The 10,647-nt window shown below is 38.4% G+C and overlaps 1 protein-coding gene across 4 annotated transcripts in view; it reads left to right on the plus strand.

Annotated features, from left to right (window-relative positions):
• Positions 1 to 4,759: 4,759 nt before the first annotated feature.
• The window catches only part of il1rapl1b (interleukin 1 receptor accessory protein-like 1b), a 164,022-nt gene continuing 158,134 nt past the window's right edge, over positions 4,760 to 10,647 (plus strand). For 2 of the 4 annotated variants that reach the window (XM_057361319.1, XM_057361321.1), the window contains exon 1: positions 4,760 to 5,972. The gene's annotated coding sequence lies outside the window, so the exon portion shown is untranslated. The remainder of the gene's footprint in view (positions 5,973 to 10,647) is intronic. The other 2 variants (XM_057361323.1, XM_057361324.1) reach the window with 1 other exon arrangement.

The following is a 10,647-nucleotide window of genomic DNA, read 5'->3' on the forward strand; positions in this document are numbered from 1 at the left end:
AATTTTTTTATATAGCACTTTTCACAATGTGCATTGTTCCAAACCTTTAAAAACACAGAAAATGTAAAACAACAAGCAAGATCATTCTAGTAAATAATATCTAATAAAAGCAGTCTCACGATGAGCAAGCCAACACCGCCCTGTGGCGAGGAACCCAAACTCCAATGACAAGTAAATCGAGAAAAAATCCTCGGGAGAAACCAGACTCTGAGAACCAGGTCTCCACTGACGTGTCACAGCTGCACTCACTGACTTTGATTAAAAGTTACAGAGTAAATGTTTACGAATAACAAGGAGAGCTTATTAATTGTGATTTAGGAAATTTCATGTGATGAAACTGTTTGGGTCTAATTTTGTGACCGATATCACACAACAGAGGAGTGTTATAAGCAGGTTAGATAGTAATAGCATAATGTAACTGAGTGCAGCTATAACTTCAAACTGCTGTCATGTGATGTAAGTTTAGCATTTAATACTAATCATTGTAAATTTAGCATTAATGTGACAAGTAGTCCGTCTTTGCTCTTGGTTGGGGATGGAATTGCCCGAGCTGGGATGGTCAGTCGGTCCGCAGGCTCTCGCAGGAGGATGGCACGGCATGTTCAGATGGAGCTGGCGTAATCTCTAGTTAGGGATGGGCATATGACGTTCATCTGAACCTGGCGTAATCTCCCCCTACCTCAGGATGGGCATCCCGAGGCGGGGGAGCAAAAAGAGAATAATTAGCGTAACTGCTGTTCATTAATTAATTAAGCATATTTTGCATTAAGTGAATGCTTGGCTGAAAGATGTCTTTAATCTAGATTTAAATTGGGAGAGTGTGTCTGACCCTGGAGTAGTATCAGGAAGGCTATTCCAGAGTTTAGGTGCTACACTGTAAAAAAATCGTAAAAAAATGGTCAAATCACTGGCAGCAGCGGCTGCCAAACAAAAACCATAAAATTAAGATGAAACTCCTTAAATCAAATAATGGGGAAAAACATTATATTTACGTAATTTTTCTTTAAATGTTTTACAGGGAAACAGTTATTTCACAGACTTTCCTTAATTATTACAATCAAACACCTTCAATAAAGTGACTGCACATAAGGTTTTACAGAAAAATACTGTTATTTTATGCTTTTTTTTCTGAATTATAATGATAAGCCCCTTTAAACTATGTGAAAGTACTAATGTTCTGCAGAAAAACACTGTTTTCTACAGTTTCTTTGCTGAATTTTTTCAGTCAAATACAGTAAATGCACTTAATGTTCTGTAACTTTACAGATATTGGCCATGAATTACTAGTCAGATACTGTCAATAAAATTAAAAACACATGTTTAGGATTGTAGAATAACATTTTATTTACATATGAACACAATCACCATAATTTGTAAAAGTACACTCGGAATACACAAAGATTAACTTCTTTACAGTACAGAATTACAGTATACGCTTTAAACAAATAGTTGAATATAATAAAGTAAATAATAAGTACATCACCATACAATACATTCATCAAATTCTTATAAAACAAACTTTTAATCCTGGAGAAATACAAAACACTTTCAAGTGGTGTTGAAAACATTTACACAGGGTCACAAATAGATATTGGAGGAAGTTTTGATTTGATAGTATATTTGGACAAACATCAAACTGTCAGTATAAGTAAATCATACCATAAGTAAAAACATACCACAAAAAAGTAAATGAGTCTGTGGCAAATATGCAGTGTAGTAACGTTAGATAAAGGACTAAATCTGCCATCATTATACATTATGGCAATGTGAATACAGAGTATACTGTTAGAAAACAAGTGACAAGTTGCAATGCTAACTTAAATGTAGAAATTCTGTTATTATTCTTTAGTGTGAACTATATGTTAACATTTCTTTAGTGAAATAACTTGCTCAGGGCAGGACTAAATTGAAAATAAACCTTAATTTTCAAAAATCCTCAGCTTTTTCCAAAAGTTTCAGCTTTTTCCAGATTCTGCAAGGGGTGTGTAAACTTTTGAGCACAACTGTACATAATATTATACATTTGTTAATAACAACATAATACAAATACTCAGGTCGAATGTTTAAACACTTACTACTACCTTCATCTAAAAAATGAGAGCAAATGTTTTATCATTAACAGTTATTGTTGAAAGTAGTGTTGAAAATGGAATGCACAAGAAAGTCAGAAAGAAATCTAACGTTACACATACTTACCAGGTGTGTGTACTGCCCAGGCAAACCGTATCATATATTTCTGTGTACTTAAAGAAAAACACGTGTGAGAAGAGGAAGATAACTTAAGATCAATATTATGTAGAATGTTATAGCATTGAAGTTAGTGCTAATATCGCTAATCGCGATTAGCATCACACTAGACGAAAATACAAAAACACGTTTTTACCTTCTCCTGGTCGCTGGTAAAGCTGTGTGTGATTATTCCCCAGCAGCCTGCAACTTCCACACGACTTCGTGTCTCCAGCGCTGTTATACAGTATATAACTGGACCATCAATACTACTGAAACTAACTGACAGACATCACCTCATCCCGTATGTTCAAAATGAACCAGTGAAGGGTGCGAACAGCTCTAATTGGCTAGTTTCCTGAATGACAGTCAGATTAACCAATCGTGCTCAAAGCAGCACGGTGAGTCAACCAATGACATCTGTTTACCAATAGAAAGTGTATTAACACAGCTATAGTTAAGATAGGTTGTTTTTAAAAGAAAATAAACGTGTTTAGTTTTATTTGAATGTTGCTATATATTTAATTGGTCAGATGTTTTCATTGCATGTATATGAATAAAGTTAACTAATGTATGGTACAAGTGTAATGAATACATATATGCTTACACACGTTTGGTGCTTGGAAGTGGTTTCTAAAAAACAGGCACACAAATATAAAATGTTTCAGTGCCATTACATGAAACAAAATTAGGGCTGATGACAATCAACAAAAATGCAGCCACTACTTTTACAAAATAGCAAAAGAGCAAACACGATGCTTATGACATACTGCAGGCCTATATGAAAAGATCATTACTAAATGTATTAACACTATGGTAATTTACAGCTCGATGTATTGTCCTAGAATGATCCTCTTGATTTCCCAAAGTTCTATACTGATTACGTTTGTTTTCATATGTTTATTTAACTGCAAATCAGTTTTAAATCAGTCCATTCTCCTGTCTTTAAGGTTTTTCTCTCTGTGCTAACCTGGTTTAAGGTATGGACTGTAGTGGTTAGGCCATAGCCATTCATGATACGGGAAAAGGTGAATTTATTAATGATTATCATTAATCATGTTTTTGTTGGCTAGACTATTGCAACTTTTGTCAGGTTTACTGCCATGTGCTTTCTCTCACTGTTGAAAGCTGGTTTGAGCTGGTCATGTGCGGGGCCTGGTTGCATAAAGCACCTTAAGTTTTTCACTTAAGTATGACACTTAAGAGGTGCTTTCCCTTTACCGAAGACAATAGGAGAATAACTTAAGTAAAACTTAAGGTATACTTAAGGACACACTTAAGGCAAAATTACACTTAAGGTGCTTTATGCAACCGGCTGGTGCTTAGCTGGTCATGAACTGATTTAAGCTGGTCCTGACTTGTTATGAGCTGGTCCTGAGCAGGAGCTAGTTGCTTGCTAAGGACCAAAGCATACCTAACCAGCATCGCTGTTTTTTTTCATATCACTTTCAGGAAACATGAAAGTTCCAACCTCAAGAGTAGTGCAGCTTTGTAATTTTGACTGTGACACGAAACGAAACAGTTTGCTCAAAAGTTTTAATGTCAAAATATGCATACACTAATAAAAAAACTAAGATCTGACTTAAAAATACGGAAGAAAAACGTTAAATTATTTGTATAGAAATAAACTTTTATATAATGAGCAACAAATTTAATTACAGAAAATGATCATAATTTTACATAAATTTGTATGTTATTTAAGAAAGCAGTAAAAATACTGTATAAATATTACAGTATTTTTTTCTCTACAAAAACAAGAAAAACATGTAATTTGTCATTATTGTCATAACACGTAAAATAATATTTGGGATATTAATTAACAGATAATTGTCTGTAATTTTAATAAAATTTGTATACAATTAAAAAAAAGAAAAAAATACAGTAAAATATTAAGATTTTTTCCTGTTAAAATACAATCTTTTTTTACAGTGTACGTATGAGAAAGCTCCACCCCCTTTGGTGGATTTAGATTTATTATGTCCAGTCACATCTCAATATCGACTAGTCTGTCACAATATTCACTACACAGTTATCAGAAGAATTCATGATACCGATATTAAAAAGAAATAAATGATGCTATCAGTCTTTAATCGTTCATTTGTTGGGTTTTCGTCAATCAACTCAAAATATATATGAGGGTGTTAAGACGCAAGGAGAACGTTTGTAACAATTGTGACCATTAAGGTAAAACCACCAGAAGCAGATTTACTGACATTGAATTATTTACTTCATTAACACAATATTAACAATCAGAGTTATGGACGAAGATTGTGAGACAGATCTAATTCATGCTTCTACTCACAGTGCGCTGCATGTTTTTTGCATTCATCACTACTGTTTGGATGTTTTTTATTTCATCTTTGCAAATTCTTAAATGAAAAGCAGAAATGCTGTGACTTTGAATACAGTGATGAAACCGAGACGTCTGCGGCTGATCAGCCCTAATGTCACTGCATTTCCTTCAAATCAAAGCAGCATTTGTCTTCTTTTTTTATTTCTTACGGGTCACGTTTGCTCCCCGGCTCTGACACAGAGAGGAGACTCAGTTTCTGAGGTTCCTTTCTTCAACATCGAAACCCTTCATTGAAATTCCCCTCACAGAGGGGTCCGCAGGGGCCACGGCTATGACGGGCCAAATGAAGAAATCAAACAAGAGCCCTTCACAAGTCCCTCACATTCCACACGCACACACACACACACACACACATGTTGGGTTTCCATGTTTTATGGAAATAGACGCATAGACGCAATGGTTTTTATACTGTACCAACTGTATATCATATTCCCTACCCCTAACCCTAACAATCACACACAACTGTCTGCTCTTTTACATTTTCACAGAAGTTCATTCTGTATGATTTATAAGCTTGTTTCCTCATTTTGGATATTCCCATCTTTGTGGGGACATTTTGTCCCCATACCGTAGGGTTTACCCCCCCCCACACACACACGCACACACTGAATGGACATTCACAACCCTTCAACAGCAAAGTTGAAGAATCATATGAGAAAGTTAACTAGATTCTTTCGTTGCTTTATTTTCAGCTGGATCCTTACACATTCCAGTGTTTAACTGTATTTTTAAGGATATATATTAAATGTACAAAATGTAATTGCATATGGCACAATTATGATCTGTTTATTGTTAAAGATTATAAACAAGACTTTATCAAAGAAATGTCAGCTTTGGGGTACATTGGGGTCGCTGACTCTAGTAAAAGTGTGTGTTTCTCACCTGCATTATAGCTGCTGGAATCTGAGGATCTTCTCCATTGGGCATCATTGCGCGTCTGCAGTCTCTCTCTCTCTCTCTCTCTCTCTGCACAGGGGATGGATGTGGTCGGTGTGTGGTGTTTGCTGCTCGTGTCTGAGCTCTGTTGCTCTCAGTGGATGTCAGGCGCACTGCGGGCTGCTGGATGATGATGATGATGATGATGCTCAATAATCCGCCGGTGTTTCTCAGCAGCATCACTGTGATGATGGTGATACAGGACAACATGCATACAAACAAACAAACAAACAAACACGCACACGCACACGCACACACACAATCACAGTGATGTAACTGATGTCTCATGTTTCTCCTCGGCATCAGTCTCAGTGTGAGTGTGAGTGTGAACGCGATGGACACGACGAGGATTTATTTCATCTCATGAGATATAAAGCGGGATCTGTTCATCTTTCATCGTTTTGGGAGAGAAGGAAGCCGTTTTCTTGTCATCTCATGCTCAGGATTCACACTTCGGGTGAGATGTGTTTCATATCATCATTCTTTCATTTGTCGAAATTATTATCTCATGTAAGTTTGAAGGTAAAGACGACGCGTTTTCGATCCATCACTCGCAGTGAAGTCATTCACATGAATCTCTGTTATAAAGAGAGACTTGTATGTTTGCAGATCGATTATTTGTCGATGATGAATATCATTTAAAACTCCTGATCAGTCTTTACTGGATCGAATCGTTGAGATGTGGAAATCTCGATTTATTGAAGAACACGACGTGTCTTCTCTGTGTTTATTTCTGTAATAATGCGCTTTATACTGCAGTGAATTGAGTCAAATGCAGCTGATGTTAAAACAACATGATTGAAATGAGCCCATAAGAACCAGAGAGAGAGAGATTGATCCTTCCTGACTAATGTTTAAATGGGTTTGCTGGTTTAACTGGTGTTTAACTGGTCTCTGTTCACATTCAGTGAAATGATTTCCATCCTCACAAGAGCATCTTAAAAATGACGTAGACATAAAGAGAGATGTAGCTACTGATGTGCTAACCACATGTATAAAGAAAGAAAGAAAGAAAGAACCATATGTAAGGTAAAAGGAATGTTTTTATGAAAAAAAACACCCATGATGTAGATGAGTTATTTGTGTTGTATGTCTCACAGGCCGATGTACATCAGGTTATGTTGGCTTGTGTAGTTTGTTTCTTAAAGGTGAACAAAATGACATTTTTATGAATCATCATGTTATTCACAGAAGCGTTTAACCATGTTTTTACTGTAATGTTACGTGTCGTTCACCGTCTGATAACCAGTCCGGATACATTTGACTAGTCTCTCTTCCTCTATGATCACATGCAGTATGGATTTCAGCAGGACGTTTGTGCTTTTGAGACTACCAATGTCCACAAATCTTCATCTGAAAGGGTTTTTTCTGATGCTGATGTTGAAATCCAAGCAGCGTGTTTGATCTACACTTGTCTGAAGGTTCTCTGTTAGATCTTCATTTATTGTCAATGAAATGATTTTCTGATGTTCACGGGATTCAGCGGCCCCGCAGGCGAAGTTACGCATTCTTATGCAGTTGATTAATCTGATATTAATTGATAGTGCTGAACTGAATGATGTCTCTCTCAGCTCCATCATTCACACACTCTTGTGTTGTGTTGTGTTGTGTTGTGTTGTGAGTCTGCATGTGTTCATCAGATTGATGTGTGTTGAATTGGCTCGGGAACTATAATGTGTGTTTGTAAACTACTTTTTTCTTTCTGATGGTTGTGAATAATGTTGCGTGAAAGAATGAAATCTTCTCATGTCTGTATGGATTTGATATTCATCTGTGAAGGACAGTGTAAGTAATCTCTCAGAAGCTGTTTGTGTGAGATTTGTTTGTTATTTTTAGATGTTCACTGTACACGTGTCTGTTTAAAGTAGACTTTCAAAGAAACTCATTGTACCTTCATGTCTTAAACACAAATCAAGTCGTTGCGTGTGTGTGCGTGCGTGTGGTGTGTGTGTGCGTATGGTGTGTGTGTGTGGTGTGTGTGTGTGCGTGTGTGTGCATGTGTGTGCTTGTGTGTGTGTGCGTGTGCGTGCGCGTGTGTGCATGTGTGTGTGTGCGTGCGTGTGGTGTGTGTGTGCGTATGGCATGTGTGTGTGGTGTGTGTGTGTGCGTGTGTGTGTGGGCGTGCGTGTGTGTGCGCGTGCGTGCGTGTGTGGTGCGTGCGTGCGTGTGTGTGTGCGTGTGTGTGTGCGCGTGTGTGTGCTGTGTGTGTGTGTGTGTGTGATGTGCGTGTGTGTGTGCGCGTGTGTGTGCGTGTGTGTGTGTGGTGTGTGTGTGTGCGTGCTGTGTGTGGCGTGCGTGCGTGCTGTGTTGGTGCGTGTGTGCTGGATGTGGGGCGTGTATGTGAGTGTAGCGTAGTGTGTGTGTATTTGTGTATGCGTGTCGTGTGTTGCGGTGCTCAGCGTGTGTGTGTAGTGTAGCGTGTGTAGTGTAGCGTGTGTGTAGTGTAGATGGAGTGGACGGAGACAGAGACGCAATCTCTGAAATAAAGGAAATTGATAGACGTCTTAATTGCTTCTAAATAATATGGTCTTTATTCATCAGTTGAATGGTTTGATTTTTTTTTATTTGAAGTGTATCTCATCTTCTGTTTTAATGAAAATATGAACCTGATAACTTGTTGTCCTTCTTCCATAAGGTAACTTGATTCTTTCGTTTGGTTTTTAGATGGCAAATAAGTTCATTCTGATGGTTTTTGGGCATTGGATTGGATCGACATGATTAAATTCAATCCTTTTGTGGTCGGTTTGGTTGTTGGTGGTCTGCTGGGTGCTTGGGTTGTTAGAAGGTCTGCTGTGGGTCTCATATGATGATGGAGGAGAAAACTACACGCTCAGATTCAGGATTACTGTCATTCATAAGCTTTTTGGATTTGATATACAATTGCATTACATGTGTAGTAGATACCTTTCTTGACGAATCACCAGTTTTTTGAAATGTATGTTCTGGATTGTTATAGTAGTAAAGCGCGAAGACAACTGACGAGGACGTAAACAACTTGCAAGTTTACAACACCCATAATCACACAACAAAGTTTAATGGTCTACTTTCTCAACTACTGACATGCACACACACACGCACACTCACACGCGCACGCACACACACGCACGCACGCACACACACACACGCGCACACACACGCACGCACACACACACACACACGCGCACACACACACACACACACACGCACACACACACACACACATGTCTGGTTTACTATCTCCGTGGGGACAGTCCATAGGCGTAATGTTTTTATACTGTACAAACTGTATATTCTATCCCCTAACCCTATCCCTAAACCTAAAGATCATAGAAAACATTTTGCATTTTTAGATTTAAAAAAATATTGTTCTGTACAATTTATAAGCTTTTTTGCCCATGAGGACCTCAATTTTGGTCCCCACAGTGACACGAGTCCCCATTGAGTTGTGTGCATTCAGGTTTAGGTCCCCACCGGGATATACAAACATGAACACACACACGCACACACGTGCACACACACACACACAGGCTTCGGTACACACACGCACACACACTACAGTACACACACGCGCACACACACACGCACACACACATGTCTGGTTTATTATCCCCGTGGGGACAGTCCATAGGCGTAATGTTTTTATACTGTACAAACTGTATATTCTATCCCCTATCCCTAACCCTATCCCTAAACCTAAAGATCATAGAACACTTTTTGCATTTTTAGATTTTCAAAAATTATCGTTCTGTACAATTTGTTAGCTTTTGTGCCCATGAGGACCTCAATTTTGGTCCCCACAGTGACACGAGTCCCCATGTGTTGGTGTGTATTCAGGTTTAGGTCCCCACCGGGATATACAAACATGTCCGCACACACACACAGCATTATTTCCTCTTTAATCAAGTGAAAGGCCGACCTGTCAGTCATCAGAGAGGGAAATGTGCTGTGACATTTCAGTTTCTTTGATATTTTATTGAAGGTTCTTTAAGTGACTGGCGCTCTCTGTTGAGGTCATTCGATAGAGGAATGGTTCTCTTGCATAACTGCATGATTCACAGTTCTTGACTGTAGCGGTGGGGGTGTGGGGGGGTCTGGACCCCCGGCGCTCACGGTGAACATTACTCTGTAAAAACAGTAGGAAGGAATGTCAGTTTCATAGCCCGCTGACTGATGCTGTGAGTTTACATTCACGTGATGGAACGGGGAAAAAAATAGCGGCTGCACGCTTCCTTCCCTTATGCATATACTGTACATCACTTAATCTTGATTTTCTTCATTTCAAATGTTTAGACTTCTTTCTATTTGATCCATTTTACTTTATTTTTATTCCTAATCTATGTCATTCACTACATGCTGTTCTCTGTACGGCTGTGTATGTGAGCCATAAAATCAAGTGTAAGAATGATTTACAGTAGAATTAGAAATCTTCAGGCTGTATCCATCCACACAAACAATGCTGAAGACAATAGTTGGATTTTACTCTGTTATCTGTACGTGCTTATTTTGGACATTAATCGCTTTAATAAGAATGGAAACTTCTTCATTTCATTTACAGTTTGACTGATGTAATATCCGCCGGCCGTTTAGTCAGTAGATGATTAACATTTTCTGCTTTCACAATCATTTTTTTTGAAGCCAAAGAGATGTACATCAATGTGAATGCTATTGTATCTGCCCGCCGTGTTCTTCTGACATCATTTCTGACGTTAAGAATCCACAGTGATCAACCACTGATACCGTTTTATATATTTGTTTACATCTCATCCCTGGGAATAGAACCCAAGACAGTTCAGCAGTTTATCTACAGAAACCCAACCTGAGAAACTTCAGTGTGAGACTCCAAACAAGACATCATGCTTTTATTTGACTTTAGAGGAAAACAGCGATATAGAAATGTTTTGAGTTGAGTTCTCATTGTTCTGTAGATAATGAAGGAAAGTGAAAGAGGGCGAGAGAGAGATGAGAACTGAATAATTCAGGTGTTGAATTTCAGTGGTGCTGTGTGTTAGGAGAGATTTGGCTTGTATTCTCTTATCTTTTATGAAACAGACGCTTGGCGGGTCATTCTGACTCGGTCTCAGCTCATATGCATGCGGCCGCGGTGTGTTTAGGAATGAATGTGAAATTACTGCTGCTCATTTATCCGCTGCTTT

This window comes from Triplophysa rosa, linkage group LG20 (assembly GCF_024868665.1).
Source record: "Triplophysa rosa linkage group LG20, Trosa_1v2, whole genome shotgun sequence".
NCBI lineage: Eukaryota > Metazoa > Chordata > Actinopteri > Cypriniformes > Nemacheilidae > Triplophysa > Triplophysa rosa.